Source organism: Rhodnius prolixus, unplaced genomic scaffold (assembly GCF_049639745.1).
Source record: "Rhodnius prolixus isolate KJV_2025 unplaced genomic scaffold, Rpr scaffold_4, whole genome shotgun sequence".
Classification (NCBI taxonomy): domain Eukaryota; kingdom Metazoa; phylum Arthropoda; class Insecta; order Hemiptera; family Reduviidae; genus Rhodnius; species Rhodnius prolixus.
Window position 1 is genome coordinate 36,378,232 of NW_027411614.1, and position 19,461 is coordinate 36,397,692.

At 32.7% G+C, this 19,461-nt stretch overlaps 1 protein-coding gene across 1 annotated transcript in view; it reads right to left on the bottom strand.

Moving 5' to 3' along the window:
- LOC141455410 (uncharacterized) overlaps window positions 1-19,461 on the bottom strand; it is a 129,115-nt gene that overhangs the window by 86,384 nt on the left and 23,270 nt on the right. Inside the window, exon 2 of the mRNA XM_074130466.1 lies at window positions 11,091-11,126. The gene's annotated coding sequence lies outside the window, so the exon portion shown is untranslated. The remainder of the gene's footprint in view (window positions 1-11,090; window positions 11,127-19,461) is intronic.

Genomic DNA, 19,461 nt, shown 5'->3' on the forward strand with positions numbered 1-19,461 from the left:
GCACCAATTGTCACGTATTTTGGGGGGAAAAAAAATCGCGAAATTAATAGAAAATCCCCATACTACTGCCAGACTAATTCCTAACACCTAAGTTTTTTTAAATCTCTGCACATACAGCACAAGTTCGGGAAACATTTTAAAATTAACTGACTCGATTATCAAATAATCAAACGCCGAATATGTCAGGCGATTTGTGAGTTTAGTTGGTAGTTGTGTAGTAACAGAATTCAAGACCACTCCTGACCAATCTTTGACCTTTACTTTTCACTATGAATCTGGTTTTTTTGTAACCACTTTATTTCCTGGCAGGTAAGTTAATTTCCATATGCTATATCCTTCTACTGTTTAACAAATAATTACGGTAACGGAATAAATTGTCGCCAGCTATATATACGTTTCCTGTTATATTTATGCCAGTTTATAATAAACTAAATAAATAAAATGTGATTATAATGCAAATATTTTAAACTAAGATTGGTTTGCACTGGTGTTCCGCGAATATGGTCCAAGTGTTCCGCGAAATTCCAATTCTAAATGTATTGAAATTTAGAAACTTAGGAAAGATACGAAAACAAAAAATTGTTCCTTTTTTTTTAATTTGAATTTAATTTTAAGTTCTTGCTAAATACCGAATTTCAAATTATTTAATGTTAGTGTTCCGCGAGAAAAATATATACATATAATTGTGTTCCGCGTCTATGAAAAGGTTAGGAACCACTGATATAAAGGGTTGAAAATTTTTTGGGTCATGGAAATTCTGTAAAATTATGGCCGTTCTATATCTCCCACTATGAACCACGTATTCATATGGAATTTTATTCTCTTATACATTTTGGTATTCTCACTTATAAACTATACATATTTTGTGTAAAGATCTATAAATGTGGAAGATATAAAAAGTTGAAAATTTTTTGGGTAATGAAATTCTGTAAAATTATGGCCGTTCTATATCTCCCACTTTGAACCACATATTGATATGGAATTTTTTTCACTTATACACTTCGTTTTCCTCAATTATAAACTATAGTTATTTTGTGCACAGATCTAAAAAGGTAGAAGATATAAAGGGTTGAAAATTTTTTGGGTCATGAAATTCTGTAAAATTGTGGCCGTCCTATATCTCCCACTGTGAACCACGTATTCATATGGAATTTTATTCTCTTATACATTTTGGTTTTCTCACTTATAAACTATACTTATTTTGTGTAAAGATCTATAAATGTGGAAGATATAAAAAGTTGAAAATTTTTTGGGTAATGAAATTCTGTAAAATTATGGCCGTTCTATATCTCCCACTTTGAACCACATATTGATATGGAATTTTTTTCACTTATACACTTCGTTTTCCTCAATTATAAACTATAGTTATTTTGTGCAATGATCTATAAATGTAGAAGATATAAAGAGTTGAAAATTTTTTGGGTCATGAAATTCGGTAAAATTATGGCCGTTCTATATCTCCCACTTTGAACCACATATTGATATGGAATTTTTTTCACTTATACACTTCGTTTTCCCCAATTATAAACTATAGTTATTTTGTGCAATGATCTATAAATGTAGAAGATATAAAGAGTTGAAAATTTTTTGGGTCATGAAATTCGGTAAAATTATGGCCGTTCTATATCTCCCACTTTGAACCACATATTGATATGGAATTTTTTTCACTTATACACTTCGTTTTCCTCAATTATAAACTATAGTTATTTTGTGCAATGATCTATAAATGTAGAAGATATAAAGAGTTGAAAATTTTTTGGGTCATGAAATTCGGTAAAATTATGGCCGTTCTATATCTCCCACTTTGAACCACATATTGATATGGAATTTTTTTCACTTATACACTTCGTTTTCCTCAATTATAAACTATAGTTATTTTGTGCAATGATCTATAAATGTAGAAGATATAAAGAGTTGAAAATTTTTTGGGTCATGAAATTCGGTAAAATTATGGTCGTTCTATATCTCCCACTGTGAACCACGTATTGGTATGGAATTTTTTTCTCTTATACACTTTGTTTTTCTCAATTATAAACTATAGTTATTTTGTGCACAGATCTATGAATGTAGAAGATATAAAGGGTTGGAAATTTTTTGGGTCATGAAATTCTGTAAAATTATGGCCGTTCTATATCTCCCACTGTGAACCACGTATTGGTATGGAATTTTTTTCTCTTATACAGATTGTTTTTCTCAATTATAAACTATAGTTATTTTGTGCACAGATCTATAAATGTAGAAGATATAAAGGGTTGGAAATTTTTTGGGTCATGAAATTCTGTAAAAATAAGGCCGTTCTATATCTCCCACTGAGAACCACGTATTGGTATGGAATTTTTTTCTCTTGTACACTTTGTTTTCCTCAATTATAAACTATAGTTATTTTGTGCACAGATCTATAAATATAGAAGATATAAAGGGTTGAAAATTTTTTGGGTCATGAAATTCTGTAAAATTATGGCCGTTCTATATCTCCCACTGTGAACCACGTATTGATATGGAATTTTGTTCTCTTGTACACTTTGTTTTCCTCAATTATAAAGTATAGTTATTTTGTGCAAAGATCTATAAATGTAGAAGATATAAAGGGTTGAAAATTTTTTGGGTCATGAAATTCTGTAAAATTATGGCCATTCTATATCCCCCACTGTGAACCACGTATTGATGTGGAATTTTTTTCTCTTACGCACTTTGTTTTCCTCAATTATAAACTATAGTTATTTTGTGCTCAGATCTATAAATATAGAAGATATAAAGGGTTGAAAATTTTTTGGGTCATGAAATTCTGTAAAATTATGGCCGTTCTATATCTCCCACTGTGAACCACGTATTGATATGGAATTTTATTCTCTTGTACACTTGGTTTTTCTCAATTATAAACTATAGTTATTTTGTGCACAGATCTAAAAAGGTAGATGATATAAAGGGTTGAAAATTTTTTGGGACATGAAATTCTGTAAAAATAAGGCCATTCTATATGTCCCACTGTGAACCACGTATTGATATGGAATTTATTTCTCCTGTACACTTAGTTTTTCTCAATTATAAACTATAGTTATTTTGTGCACAGATTTAAAAAAGGTAGAAGATATAAACGGTTGAAAATTTTTTGGGTCATGAAATTCTGTAAAATTATGGCCGTTCTATATCTCCCACTGTGAACCACGTATTGATGTGGAATTTTTTTCTCTTACGCACTTTGTTTTCCTCAATTATAAACTATAGTTATTTTGTGCTCAGATCTATAAATATAGAAGATATAAAAAGTTGAAAATTTTTTGGGTAATGAAATTCTGTAAAATTATGGCCGTTCTATATCTCCCACTTTGAACCACATATTGATATGGAATTTTTTTCACTTATACACTTCGTTTTCCTCAATTATAAACTATAGTTATTTTGTGCTCAGATCTATAAATATAGAAGATATAAAAAGTTGAAAATTTTTTGGGTAATGAAATTCTGTAAAATTATGGCCGTTCTATATCTCCCACTTTGAACCACATATTGATATGGAATTTTTTTCACTTATACACTTCGTTTTCCTCAATTATAAACTATAGTTATTTTGTGCACAGATCTAAAAAGGTAGAAGATATAAAGGGTTGAAAATTTTTTGGGTCATGAAATTCTGTAAAATTGTGGCCGTCCTATATCTCCCACTGTGAACCACGTATTCATATGGAATTTTATTCTCTTATACATTTTGGTTTTCTCACTTATAAACTATACTTATTTTGTGTAAAGATCTATAAATGTGGAAGATATAAAAAGTTGAAAATTTTTTGGGTAATGAAATTCTGTAAAATTATGGCCGTTCTATATCTCCCACTTTGAACCACATATTGATATGGAATTTTTTTCACTTATACACTTCGTTTTCCTCAATTATAAACTATAGTTATTTTGTGCAATGATCTATAAATGTAGAAGATATAAAGAGTTGAAAATTTTTTGGGTCATGAAATTCGGTAAAATTATGGCCGTTCTATATCTCCCACTTTGAACCACATATTGATATGGAATTTTTTTCACTTATACACTTCGTTTTCCCCAATTATAAACTATAGTTATTTTGTGCAATGATCTATAAATGTAGAAGATATAAAGAGTTGAAAATTTTTTGGGTCATGAAATTCGGTAAAATTATGGCCGTTCTATATCTCCCACTTTGAACCACATATTGATATGGAATTTTTTTCACTTATACACTTCGTTTTCCTCAATTATAAACTATAGTTATTTTGTGCAATGATCTATAAATGTAGAAGATATAAAGAGTTGAAAATTTTTTGGGTCATGAAATTCGGTAAAATTATGGCCGTTCTATATCTCCCACTTTGAACCACATATTGATATGGAATTTTTTTCACTTATACACTTCGTTTTCCTCAATTATAAACTATAGTTATTTTGTGCAATGATCTATAAATGTAGAAGATATAAAAAGTTGAAAATTTTTTGGGTCATGAAATTCGGTAAAATTATGGTCGTTCTATATCTCCCACTGTGAACCACGTATTGGTATGGAATTTTTTTCTCTTATACACTTTGTTTTTCTCAATTATAAACTATAGTTATTTTGTGCACAGATCTATGAATGTAGAAGATATAAAGGGTTGGAAATTTTTTGGGTCATGAAATTCTGTAAAATTATGGCCGTTCTATATCTCCCACTGTGAACCACGTATTGGTATGGAATTTTTTTCTCTTATACAGATTGTTTTTCTCAATTATAAACTATAGTTATTTTGTGCACAGATCTATAAATGTAGAAGATATAAAGGGTTGGAAATTTTTTGGGTCATGAAATTCTGTAAAAATAAGGCCGTTCTATATCTCCCACTGAGAACCACGTATTGGTATGGAATTTTTTTCTCTTGTACACTTTGTTTTCCTCAATTATAAACTATAGTTATTTTGTGCACAGATCTATAAATATAGAAGATATAAAGGGTTGAAAATTTTTTGGGTCATGAAATTCTGTAAAATTATGGCCGTTCTATATCTCCCACTGTGAACCACGTATTGATATGGAATTTTATTCTCTTGTACACTTTGTTTTTCTCAATTATAAACTATAGTTATTTTGTGCACAGATCTAAAAAGGTAGATGATATAAAGGGTTGAAAATTTTTTGGGTCATGAAATTCTGTAAAAATAAGGCCATTCTATATCTCCCACTGTGAACCACGTATTGATATGGAATTTTGTTCTCTTGTACACTTTGTTTTCCTCAATTATAAAGTATAGTTATTTTGTGCAAAGATCTATAAATGTAGAAGATATAAAGGGTTGAAAATTTTTTGGGTCATGAAATTCTGTAAAATTATGGCCATTCTATATCCCCCACTGTGAACCACGTATTGATGTGGAATTTTTTTCTCTTACGCACTTTGTTTTCCTCAATTATAAACTATAGTTATTTTGTGCTCAGATCTATAAATATAGAAGATATAAAGGGTTGAAAATTTTTTGGGTCATGAAATTCTGTAAAATTATGGCCGTTCTATATCTCCCACTGTGAACCACGTATTGATATGGAATTTTATTCTCTTGTACACTAGGTTTTTCTCAATTATAAACTATAGTTATTTTGTGCACAGATCTAAAAAGGTAGATGATATAAAGGGTTGAAAATTTTTTGGGTCATGAAATTCTGTAAAAATAAGGCCATTCTATATGTCCCACTGTGAACCACGTATTGATATGGAATTTATTTCTCCTGTACACTTTGTTTTTCTCAATTATAAATTATAGTTATTTTGTGCACAGATTTAAAAAAGGTAGAAGATATAAACGGTTGAAAATTTTTTGGGTCATAAAATTCCTTAAAATTATGGCCGTTCTATATCTCCCACTGTGAATTACGTATTGATATGGAATTTTTTTCTCTTGTACACTTTGTTTTTCTCAATTATAAACTATAGTTATTTTGTGCACAGATCTATAAATGTAGAAGATATAAAGGGTTGGAAATTTTTTGGGTCATGAATTTCTGTAAAATTATGGCCGTTCTATATCTCCCACTGAGAACCACGTATTGGTATAGAATTTTTTTCCCTTGTACACTTTGTTTTTCTCAATTATAAACTATAGTTATTTTGTGCACTGATCTACAAATGTAGATGATATAAAGGGTTGAAAATTTTTTGGGTCATGAAATTCTGTAAAATTATGTCCGTTCTATATCTCCCACTGTGAACCATGTATTGATACGGAATTTTGTTCTCTTGTACACTTTGTTTTCCTCAATTATAAACTATAGTTATTTTGTGCAATGATCTATAAATGTAGAAGATATAAAGGGTTGAAAATTTTTTGGGTCATGAAGTTCTGTAAAATTATGGCCGTTCTATATCTCCCACTGTGAACCACGTATTGATGTGGATTTTTTTTCTCTTATGCACTTTGTTTTCCTCAATTATAAACTATAGTTATTTTGTGCACAGATCTATAAATATAGAAGATATAAAGGGTTGAAAATTTTTTGGGTCATGAAATTCTGTCAAATTATGGCCGTTCTATATCTCCCACTGTGAACCACTTATTGATATGGAATTTTATTCTCTTGTACACTTTGTTTTTCTCAATTATAAACTATAGTTATTTTGTGCACAGATCTAAAAAGGTAGATGATATAAAGGGTTGAAAATTTTTTGGGTCATGAAATTCTGTAAAAATAAGGCCATTCTATATCTCCCACTGTGAACCACGTATTGATATGGAATTTTGTTCTCTTGTACACTTTGTTTTCCTCAATTATAAAGTATAGTTATTTTGTGCAAAGATCTATAAATGTAGAAGATATAAAGGGTTGAAAATTTTTTGGGTCATGAAATTCTGTAAAATTATGGCCATTCTATATCTCCCACTGTGAACCACGTATTGATGTGGAATTTTTTTCTCTTATGCACTTTGTTTTCCTCAATTATAAACTATAGTTATTTTGTGCTCAGATCTATAAATATAGAAGATATAACGGGTTGAAAATTTTTTGGGTCTTGAAATTCTGTAAAATTATGGCCGTTCTATATCTCCCACTGTGAACCACGTATTGATATGGAATTTTATTCTCTTGTACACTTTGTTTTTCTCAATTATAAACTATAGTTATTTTGTGCACAGATCTAAAAAGGTAGATGATATAAAGGGTTGAAAATTTTTTGGGTCATGAAATTCTGTAAAAATAAGGCCATTCTATATGTCCCACTGTGAACCACGTATTGATATGGCATTTTTTTCTCTTGTACACTTTGTTTTTCTCAATTATAAACTATAGTTATTTTGTGCACAGATTTAAAAAAGGTAGAAGATATAAACGGTTGAAAATTTTTTGGGTCATAAAATTCTTTAAAATTATGGCCGTTCTATATCTCCCACTGTGAATTACATATTGATATGGAATTTTTTTCTCTTGTACACTTTGTTTTTCTCAATTATAAACTATAGTTATTTTGTGCACAGATCTATAAATGTAGAAGATATAAAGGGTTGGAAATTTTTTGGGTCATGAAATTCTGTAAAATTATGGCCGTTCTATATCTCCCACTGAGAACCACGTATTGGTATGGAATTTTTTCTCTTGTACACTTTGTTTTTCTCAATTATAAACTATAGTTATTTTGTGCACTGATCTATAAATGTAGATGATATAAAGGGTTGAAAATTTTTTGGGTCATGAAATTCTGTAAAATTATGTCCATTCTATATCTCCTACTGTGAACCATGTATTGATACGAAATTTTGTTCTCTTGTACACTTTGTTTTCCTCAATTATAAACTATAGTTATTTTGTGCAATGATCTATAAATGTAGAAGATATAAAGGGTTAAAAAATTTTTGGGTCATGAAATTCTGTAAAATTATGGCTGTTCTATATCTCCCACTGTGAACCACGTATTGATATGGATTTTTTTTCTCATGTACACTTTGTTTTCCTCAATTATAAACTATAGTTATTTTGTGCAAAGATCTCTAAATGTAGAAGATATAAAGGGTTGAAAATTTTTTGGGTCATGAAATTCTGTAAAATTATGGCCGTTCTATATCTCTCACTGTGGACCACGTATTGATGTGGAATTTTTTTCTCTTGTACACTTTGTTTTTCTCAATTATAAACTATAGTTATTTTGTGCACAGATCTAAAAAGGTAGATGATATAAAGGGTTGAATATTTTTTGGGTCATGAAATTCTGTAAAAATAAGGCCATTCTATATCTCCCACTGTGAACTACGTATTGATATGGAATTTTTTTCTCTTATGCACTTTGTTTTCCTCAATTATAAACTATAGTTATTTTGTGCACAGATCTATAAATATAGAAGATATAAAGGTTTGAAAATTTTTTGGGTCATGAAATTCTGTAAAATTATGGCCGTTCTATATCTCCCACTGTGAACCACGTATTGATATGGAATTTTATTCTCTTGTACACTTTGTTTTTCTCAATTATAAACTATAGTTATTTTGTGCACAGATCTATAAATATAGAAGACATAAAGGGTTGAAAATTTTTTGGGTCATGAAATTCTGTAAAATTATGGCCGTTCTATATCTCCCACTGTGAACCACGTATTGATATGGAATTTTATTCTCTTGTACACTTTGTTTTTCTCAATTATAAACTATAGTTATTTTGTGCACTGATCTAAAAAGGTAGATGATATAAAGGGTTGAAAATTTTTTGGGTCATGAAATTCTGTAAAAATAAGGCCATTCTATATGTCCCACTGTGAACCACGTATTGATATGGAATTTTTTTCTCTTGTACACTTTGTTTTTCTCAATTATAAACTATAGTTATTTTGTGCACAGATTTAAAAAAGGTAGTTGATATAAACGGTTGAAAATTTTTTGGGTCATAAAATTCTTTAAAATTATGGCCGTTCTATATCTCCCACTTTCAATTACGTATTGATATGGAATTTTTTTCTCTTGTACACTTTGTTTTTCTCAATTATAAACTATAGTTATTTTGTGCACAGATTTAAAAAAGGCTGAAGATATAAACGGTTGAAAATTTTTTGGGTCATAAAATTCTTTAAAATTATGGCCGTTCTATATCTCCCACTGTGAATTACGTATTGATATAGAATTTTTTTCTCTTGTACACTTTGTTTTTCTCAATTATAAACTATAGTTATTTTGTGCACAGATCTATAATTTTAGAAGATATAAAGCAGTTGTTCTTAACCGTTGTTCCGCGAATATGGTCTAAGTGTTCCGCGGAATTTTAATTTTAAATGTATTGAAATTTAGAAACTTAGAAATGATACAAAAACAAAAAATTGTTCCTTTTTTTTATAATTTGAATTTAATTTTAAGTTCTTGCTAAATACCGAATTTCAAATTATTTAATGTTAGTGTCCCGCGAGAAAAATATATATATATAATTGTGTTCCGCGTCTATGAAAAGGTCAAGTACCACTGATCTAGAGCGTAGAATTGCCAAACTGTCGACCCCTGAGATAATTTTTTGTGCCCACTTTGTTCTGAAATAAAATGAAAATTAAAAAAATGTGTTATGAAGAAAATAACGCTTAGGAGAGTCGGGGCACTATAGTACACATCTATTCCCTTCCTTGTTAACCTTTAGCTACTGAAGACGAGTTTACACGTGGCCCAGTGCCTTACCAGGAGGCCTGCGGGCACGGATAAAACACGCTGACACAGTTCCGACGTTTGGAAGCGATATGCCTGCCACTCTTAGTGTAATTCCGGAATGATTCGGTTTTAAAAGACAAAAGGAAGTAGGAATTCCCAAAATATATTCTTACGTTCTCAGTCTTTGAATCCAGATATAGCGAAACTTGTACGAGGGAATCGCTGGCCAAGTTTCGGCAAAAAAAGAGTATAAATTCGTATCGTTTTATAAATATAATTATATAGTCTTGACTCCTCACTTCAGAGTACAAAGTTAACAAGATTTGCAAATGTGATGTGGCCCGCGTGAATCTTTCCTGTAGCATCAATTGTTTGTGTTTAAATTGAGCTTGACACCCCCTACTCTAGGGTAACATGTGATAAGTGACTTCCATTCGGAAGGAAGAGAAGATTGGTGTAATGAAGAAGTTATGTACTCCTTCTACTGTAGCTATCCAGCAAATTCACCCCTGCGGTGTTTCCGCTATACACTCACCGACAACTGTTGTCGGCCACCCTCTAAGGGAAGTTGATCAGTGCAAATGGAAACACACATTATAAACACAAATCATTCCGTTTAAAAACCCAGTCCCACTTAAGTCACATCATAAAAAGAATTTAAACAAATCAAAATCTAAATCTAAATTAATTTCTAATGTTAAGATTTTGAACGCTCTAAATTATTATGTTATATTCACCAAAGTTAATGAAAAATGCGGTTTTTACATTCATAACCACACTCATCATTCTACTAATTAAAATAGTGCGAACCGGTTATGTTGTTATGACGCTTGTCTAGTAAGCGGCGGCAACAATCTAGGACTTGACAACTTGCCGAACTAGTCAGATGTCGAGAAAAATTAAATTTTAGCTGATCAGTTTAAATTATAAACGCGCTGAATGCTAATTATACTACTTTTTGGGCCCATCAATGTCAAAAATACATTAACCCATGTATTTATCATAAAGATCTAAGTGATTTTCTATGTTTTGTTTACAAAAAAAATAGATGAAGTTCAATATAAAAGTAGCCAAACTTTATGAAATGTATTGAGGTAGATTAACTCTTGTGTAACAGAAGCGTAAGACTTCCGGATCAATTCATCAAAAGTAAAAATTACAGAGCCCATAACTAAAAGATGAGAATCCAAAATTTTTGTTAGCAGTGGCCACAATTTTCTGATACGATATTTTGGACTAATTGGTCAGATGTAATTCAGCAACAATGTAATGAATATTGTTGCAGCTCAACTGAAGCTCTATATTTCAAATAGATAAAAATAATTCGCTCGGAATTTGAGTTTCACCTGAGATTAATCCTATGATAACTCCTCAAAATATGGCTACAATTTTAAAAACATTTAAAAGTTTAGTTATCCAAGAGAAACAAAATGCAGACTAAACTTTATTAAATTTACGAACAAGCAGAAAAAATTTCACTTACGCGTGTAAAGTGTAGTTGAACAGCTTTGCTTGGGACCTGCAACGAATACTTGAATATTATTAAATTATATTAAATTGGTGTTTTAAAATAAAAATAATTCATAAATTTAAAATTCACATATATTTAAATTCTTTAAAACTACATTTATCACATTCTCATTTTTCAATGCACCCTAAATCTAGGTGTAGATTAATTTAGATTAACTTTGAGCATTAATTAAAAGCAATTGGCTTTCCTTTACAAATATTAAGATATAAAGAGCCAAAATTGTGTAATAATTACATTCCTGCTAGCAAAAAATAAAACTAAACGATTTGCCGAAAATTTTAGCTGCACTGAAAGGATTTATTCTTGTATACCCAAAAATAGCATCAAGTTCTTTCAATTGCTTTTATGTTGGAAATAAAAAGGGTTTATTAAAAACAGCAACCATTAGTACTACAGACATTTCTCAGTGCTACTCTAGAGTAATGGTAAAATCTCCACACTTACATAACACTTACGTTGCATTCAATTTTAATTGTTCTTCGGTTAATAATAATAATAATATAATAATAATAATACTTTATTTGAAAAGAAATTCTAATACAAACATAAAAAATGAAAAGAAAAGTATTCTACGGCAATGGAAAACCGTCTTCGGTTAAACGATTCCTAGTTTCAATTCCTGTTTATGTCAAAACAACAAATTTCTTAACACGCCTATAACCTATCGGGGTTAAAGAACGGAGGTGAAAGTAAATTTTGATTGAACAATCAATGCAAGAGGCGAAATTCTGCACTAACTGTCGTTAGGCTAATGTCCAACATAAAACTTTGCTTTCTTCCTTCAGCTCTCAGATCCGCAATTGCTCTAGGTGTAGAATGGACAAATTACTTCGGGAGTATCACCTATTTAACAATCGCCTAACCAAAAACATCTATTTAAGCTACCTGTGGTGAGGTCTAATGAAACTGTGCATCTTGATGGAGAGGATAGTTGCGCATATTGTGAAACCAGATTTCTTGCCTTCGGGTAGGTGAAAGTTTATGTTCCCGTGATTGGATTTTCACCACGTTTCTCTGCTGCTAGTAGTACTCGGATTGTGAGTGGATTATTCAATTCTTGGGCTAGATAATCCTTAATCAAGCTCCGATACTCTTTTTGGCAATGAGGCGGAACGATAGACTGCTTTTTTGTACGCGTTTCTTCTTTAGGTTGAGTTTTCTCTAAGGAATTAATCAAGCAATCACCATCAATTTCTTTCCGTCAATCATTGTGAATTGACTATCTTGATACCACAAGTAGGATCAATTACATCCATAAATTTTAACTATAAAGACAATCATATTTAAAGATATCGAAGTGAAACTGATTTAATTATTAATTAGCACGGCTATTAATTGTTATCGATTCTTACAGTAAGTTGGTGGACATACTTCAACCTATCCTAATTATTACCAATTTTAACCTATCCTAATTATTTTCCTCAAACTATACAACTTCTCTTAAAAGATTGGATGAAAAAAAATGAACAGGAATTTAAAAAATTTGGCAAAGAGTTGGCCACTATTACGGGGAGATCATTAGTTCAAAGAAAATGTATTGTTTTTGTTTTTTAAATTTACACAAAACGTGAGGACGATTTTGTCGTTTTCTGGGACTGTCTGGTAGGTTTTCCAAATGTTAATGGGTTAATCGTGACAAATTCTATTAAAAAACATTAGAAAAAGTAATTATTATGATGTGCTTCATTCACAGGTAAATATATAAGAACAAGCACCTGTACAGGATCTGAAGATATTGCCAATGATCTAGGGATCTCCTCTGCGAAAGCAAAATACCATGTTAAGAGATGACAAAAGGAATTAACCGATCCAATAATATGTTTGGTAAATGGCCAATCAGCTGATAGCATCTTTTATTACGCCTAGCTATTAATTACATGGAATAATCCGAGTCCTGTATGAGAAGGTAATAAAAGAAAGGTGTTATAAGGAGCAGAAGAAAGAAGTGCACACTGGATGTGGAGGATATAGAAGAGACTCTATAAGAGGGAAGTGAGGGCGACAATTTATTCTGTTCAAGGTGGACAAGGAATGGGGGTAGGTTGCCCAGGTGTGTCGGTGTTCGTATCGTAAATACCGAGCACCGTGTCTGTCGGTAGCTGCGACCAGTCCTGGATCATAATTTACGGACATATATGAATGTTGGACCGCCACGCCGGCACGATGTGTTTATGCTCCAACTCGCTTCTTTTATCCATCTCTTTCTCTTACTCGCATACACACATGTGTTCGTCTCCACACTCTTCACTTACACTTTACCTCCTCCTCCCTTGAAATCCTTTACCTATACTCTCTTTTCTCACATCTCATTTTAAACCTGAGAAAAACACAATTCCTTCTCATACCTTTATATTCTTTCAACTTCATTTTGAGACAAAAAAATAAAAAATATATACTCTATAAAACTAGAATTCATTTTTTTAAACTAAGGTGACGATATTTGCTGCAGAATACAATGATGTCAAACACTTGATTGCGGGCAACATAAGTTAAAAGTAAAAATGAGCCTCAGTGTTTTAATCGAATAACAGACAATCTAATCTACAATCTTAATGTAATCTAAATAAGGTGCCACGTTAGCCGAACGGTTAGAAGCGAGGCTCGCAAAGCTAATATGTATTATGGTACTGGGTTCGATTCCCGGTCTAAGCCTTGGAATTTATTTAATATTAAATACGAGAACTTTGTAGTAAGATATGTTTCTTAGTCGCTTCCGCCTACCGCACCAAATTTGGTAGTTGGAAGTAAACCCCTCCTGAAATCTTTACTGTACTGTATCTAACCAATTTACTCTTCACTAGGCAACTTAAAGTTGCCATGAAAAAATGTCTTGGGGATGATAGCAGCGTAAAAAAACAGCTAGAAATATAATCTTTGTTTTTTTATCATTTATTTATTCCGTTATTTACAATCTGTATACACATAAATACAATAAGTAAATAGGAGGAATAAAAGGGAAATGGATGCATGAAAGGCAGGAGGAGAGAAATTACCCAGTGGTAGCACTCTCTAAAGGATACGATGATCTTTAGGTCTTCAGACTACAAGGAAGTCATGGGGCCACTAGCGATTCAGTCGGCGAGTATTGTTGGGGATGTCAGAGGAGGTGAGAGACAGTACAAGAGGATTTGAGCAAATAGAGAGAGCAGTATGGAATTTTTGATACTTAATCTTAGCGAGTTGGTGTACGAATGGTATGTTGAGGTCGTAGTGAAGAGTGAGGTTAGTCACAGTAGAAAGGACCGTAAACTATCTGTCGGAGTAGTTTTGACTGAAATATTAGTACAGTCCGTATGTTCGAAGGTTTGGCTGAACCCGACAGCTCTAGTCCGTACGACCACATAGGTTTTGAGGATAATATTGTATATTAGGCGTTTGAGTTCTCTGGGCAATTCGACAGTAGTCTGTAAAGCAGTTTCGCACGTTACAGAACTTACAGAGTTTTATTTGATCGATTCCTCGCCAATCTTGAATCCTTAGTTTAATAATTTATGGTCACGAAACCAATATATTCATTTTTGTAACACTATTACTCATTTTACAGTGAAGTGTTTTGAAAGAACCGCAGTTCTATCATTGTTTAGCTATAAGAAGTAAGCGTCAATATTTTAATTCATAAAATTGTTCTTTATTTTTTATTTTGGAAAATATTAAATGATCACCGGTTTTTTGGCAAGACCTCATGCCAAAACCTAGCGATTGTAACGCCGACAAACAGGGAAATCACTTTCTTCTCTTTCTAGCACAGTGTGAACAGAGACTTGATATTAACCAACCCTATCCTGAGAAGGAGATTTTTTTTCTTGCTTATCATGCCTTACAAGAAGGCTTAATGGCTGATTAATTCGAAATAGGTACCCAGTCTAGTTTTGACGGTTTGAAGGTTGCGCAGTTTGCCTTCTAATCGGCAAGAGCTCTTCTCTCACAGCTCTTTATTTATGCTTGCTCTAAATTTTTGGTCACATCATTTCTTACAGCTATCTAATAAAAGATCATACTGGTAGCTAATAACAGTGTAATCAAGTTAAGAATGTAGGCTCGTGTTAATAAGGTGTTTCAATTGTTATCTTCGTTTATAGTCACCAAACTTTTAACTAAAAGGTTTGCTTATTTTTTCAAGCGGGCTTTACGTCCGTTAGATGAATTAGGTGCCTAGGAAAGAGAGGCGACTAGCAAACACACTTTACTACAAAGTTTTCGTATTTAACATAAAATAAAATCCAAGATCTAGTCCGGGAATCGAATCCCAGTACCCAATAAAATACATTTTAGCTTTGCAGGTCTCACCTCTTTACAACATGGCTACCGTGGCGCCTCCAACTTTAAACTATATCTCTTAAATTAATGTACCTACTCCCGACTCACTATCACCCTATTCTCAATCCAAATACATTGCATTACCGTCCTCAAACAAAAGAGCAAATCGTCTCGAGTATTCATACCACTGATTAGTAAAGTAAAGTAATCGCCTATTTTTTCAGGCGGGGCTTATCGTCCAACTACCTCTAGGTGTCGTGGACGGAGGCGAATAACTAACGAACTTCACTATTTCTCATTAAACCATTAAATAAAATCCAAGGCCAAGACCGGGAATCGAACCCAGTACCACAATGCATATTAGCTTTACAGGTCTCGCCTCTTAACCCGCTCGGCTACCGTGGCGCCCCATACCACAGATTATTGTCTTGTTTTGACAGTTCAAACTTAATCCACCATTAGCGTGACTATTCCAGCTAACTGAACCTATCCTTACAATTTGGTAAAGTAGAAGACCGACCAAGAAATTTCTATAAAACTGCCACATCTGGAAGAATGGTGATAAATCTTTTAAGAAAATTGGCCATATTTATTTTTTATTTTTTTTGAAGTTCACGATCAATAATGCAGTTAACAATAATTTCTAATTATAGCTGGATATGTCTAGATATATGTACTTATAAGGACAAGGAGGCTGTGTTGGTCACAAGGAAGCAGAAGGGGTGGCAAAGAGAATTCCCTGGGACAGATATACGACTTGCAGGCGACAATGGGACTTCATTATGTTCCACCACACACTTCCCTATCCCTGACCGACTTGGCCAGCACAGACTTCCCCCCCCCCCCGCTATGTGCACAAAGTAGTGTGTGTTCACTCTGCACCAACACTTTTATACCGCCAACACATATTAACTTACAATAAAAATCAGAAAACATGTTCGAGTTACACCGTGACACGAATAACTGCATACTTACCTTGCACTAGCAATATCAAGCATGAACACATCACATCTTGTACGCTTCGTGTTTCTCTCTTAAATTAAAACCCCATTTCTCTTTTTATTGTTATTTTATTATAATGGCTTTGGCAAAGTGAGTACATAAATAATTTTAATTAAAGTACGAAATTAATGATGGAAAATCGACAACGGAACACTCACTTAAGCGATTCTCTGACTACGGATTCAATTCAGTAAGTCGATACTTTGGATGAACGATTTTGACCAAAAGATTATACAGACAAATAGACATGCAGACCAATTTTTAAAAAGAACTATTTCTTTGAATCAAGGACTCAAAAAACTCGAAATTTAATATCTATAGTTTGTATAATTCCCCCTTTCGTGAAGAAAGGGTTGCAAGAATAGTTATCTGCACATAAACTTCAAAACTACCTAACATCAAATGTGGAATTACTTTATATCAACTGCCAGTAATGCCACTAGCATTCTAGTAACATGCGTCCATCCAGCGATTTGGTTGAATGATCTTTATTTGATGCTCCATGTCTGGAAAACAATGGGTAGACGTCTTTTAACATTGTTTCTTTCTTAAATCGGACAATCTATCGTAAAATCATCGAAATCTTTAGCTCTCAATACAGGAGGTTGTGAAGCCAACAAGTCGAGTTCACTCAAATAATTCTTTTATGAGTTTATTAATACTTCTGTGGTACGCTTTGGAATTGTGATGAAATCAGACTTAGCGGATTGGTATCTTAAGAGATCTAAAGATTGATTTGAGAAAACACTGGCCAAAAAAGATAACAAGTGCTTCGATAGAACACTCTACTAAAACTTTCAGATCAGGAAGTGAGAATCTATTTACTAATTAATTGGATAAAGGAATGATTCTAGTTTCTCAAGGCAACGCAGACTGTAGCATCCTTGGATATAGCCTAATTCGAAAATCCTCTCTGTACAAGATACAAAAAATATTCCCCACTAGACATTGCCGCAGACGGCCAAATAACGAAGAAGAAATCGTTTCCTCTTCATTCCACCTCCTCTGGCGAAGTCTACTAGCAGTATCTGGATTAAATAACCGTCTCTCCCAGTAAAGATGTCTTCTGAACCTGGCCTGCCCTGTAAGGAGGCTGGTCACCAGAAGGTGGCCTTACTTTAAAGTTTATGGAGACTTTAATGATCGCAAGGGATCTGCTAATAGAAAGACTTGAGAAAACGCATGAGGTTTCTAAAAATGTATCTAAATTTTTTGTTTTGTTTTTGCTTTAAAAGAGTAAAATTCTGATTTATTTTTACTATACTTTGTTAAGAAATAAAATGGAATAATTACTGTTCATTATTTGTGGTGACTGATTCATAGTTTCAATAGGAATGAAAAAAATAACTGCCAGTTTCAGTCATAATATACTTTTATTATGCCGAGCTTTCGACCTATGGACTAGGTCATTTTCAGAGCAAATTTACAATGTAATATTTTGCATTATTAAAGGGTTGGTGTGTCTTCTGTCTTGTCTGTTCATGGACTGAGTGTGCGCCCTAGGTCGAAAGCTCGGCTTAATAAAAATATATCATGACTGAAACGGGCAGTTATTTTTTCATCCTATTAATGGAATAAGCTATCAGATCGAATAAACTCTGAAGAATTTGTTTGGTATATTGACACTTCTTTTTTTTTGCATTTATTTATGCTACAATCAGCGCGTTAGCGCTATAAGTAACAGTGATAACAGAGTAACATTGAATAACAGAAGTATACGAGTGGAGAAGTTACCCAGTGGTAACACCCCAAATATTAGATGGTTAGCCACTCTCTTTACTGGAGAGGAGATCACGAGGCCACTGTCTTTTAAGGCGTCTTGTCGGGTTGTCAGGAAGAGTTCTAGAAGAAAGATTTTTAGCTAGAGGATTTATATGAGATTGCAAGTTGAAGATAGAGTTTCCTGTATCTTGTTTTAGCAACTTGCGGAACAAAAGGAATGTTAAGGTCCGTGTATGTAGTCAGGTTGGAGACATAAAAAGGAGCGTGTACAATAGTTCGAAGTACTCGTATTTTAGATTGAAGAGATTGAATCCTTTGGAGATTGGAGCGTTTGGTTGAACCCCACAGCTCTATTCCATACGCCCAGATGGGTTTCAAAATAGAAGTATAAATTAGTCTTTTGTTGCCCAGAGAGAGTTTTGATATGTCGTCTAAGAGTCTTTTAAGTAGTTGATATCGTCTGTTCAGTTCTGTTCTTTTAAGTCTAGGGTGGGGGTTCCAAGAAAGTCTCGGTCTAAGTAAAGCCCAAGGTAGCGGGCAACGTTCACTACTGGTAGAGGTGTTAGGTTATAGATGACTGGAGGAAGAGTAATGCGACGAAGAGTGAAGGTGATATTTTGAGACTTGGTTTCATTAAGTTTATTAGCCCATTTCTTGAACCACTGTTCTAACGAGAAGAGATGGGACTGTAGATTTCTATGAGCAAGAACAGGATCATGATTAGTGGACAGTAAGGCGGTGTCATCTGCGTATGTGAGAAGTGTAGTGTTAGGATCTATTGGTATTGACACTAAATTAAGAATTAACGATACAAGATATCGTTTAACTTCAAAGTTAGGCATCATATTTTAATCACAAATACCAAATGAAATGTCAAAATTCTAAATGACAAAGCACAATCTGAAAATCCGCTGGAAACATAGTTCCACTTTGGTTAAGTTACATCAATGCAGATAAATCGACTTTGACAAACAATAACAGACTGATTTGTAGGTGATTTCTTATGTTTGAATAAAATGAATTACTAGAATTTATGTAGCACTTCTGAACTTGTACATTAAAAGTTTAGTTTATTATATTGAAAAGTTTAAGCAATCATAAATTGTAGCAAAAAGGTAAGCATCGTAAATTGATTTCGTTTTATAATAAAGTAGGTAGAGCATGTAAAACGAAAGAAAATTAAATTTACCCATAAAAGAAACTGGATTTTAACAAAATCAATCAAACGGAATAACTGAGGGAAACCAGGAAGCCATAGCCAATGTTACGGTTACCACACAGGAGCAGCAACAAGTCTAGAAGTTTCTTGATTGTCTGCTGCCAGAAGAATAAACTATCTAGC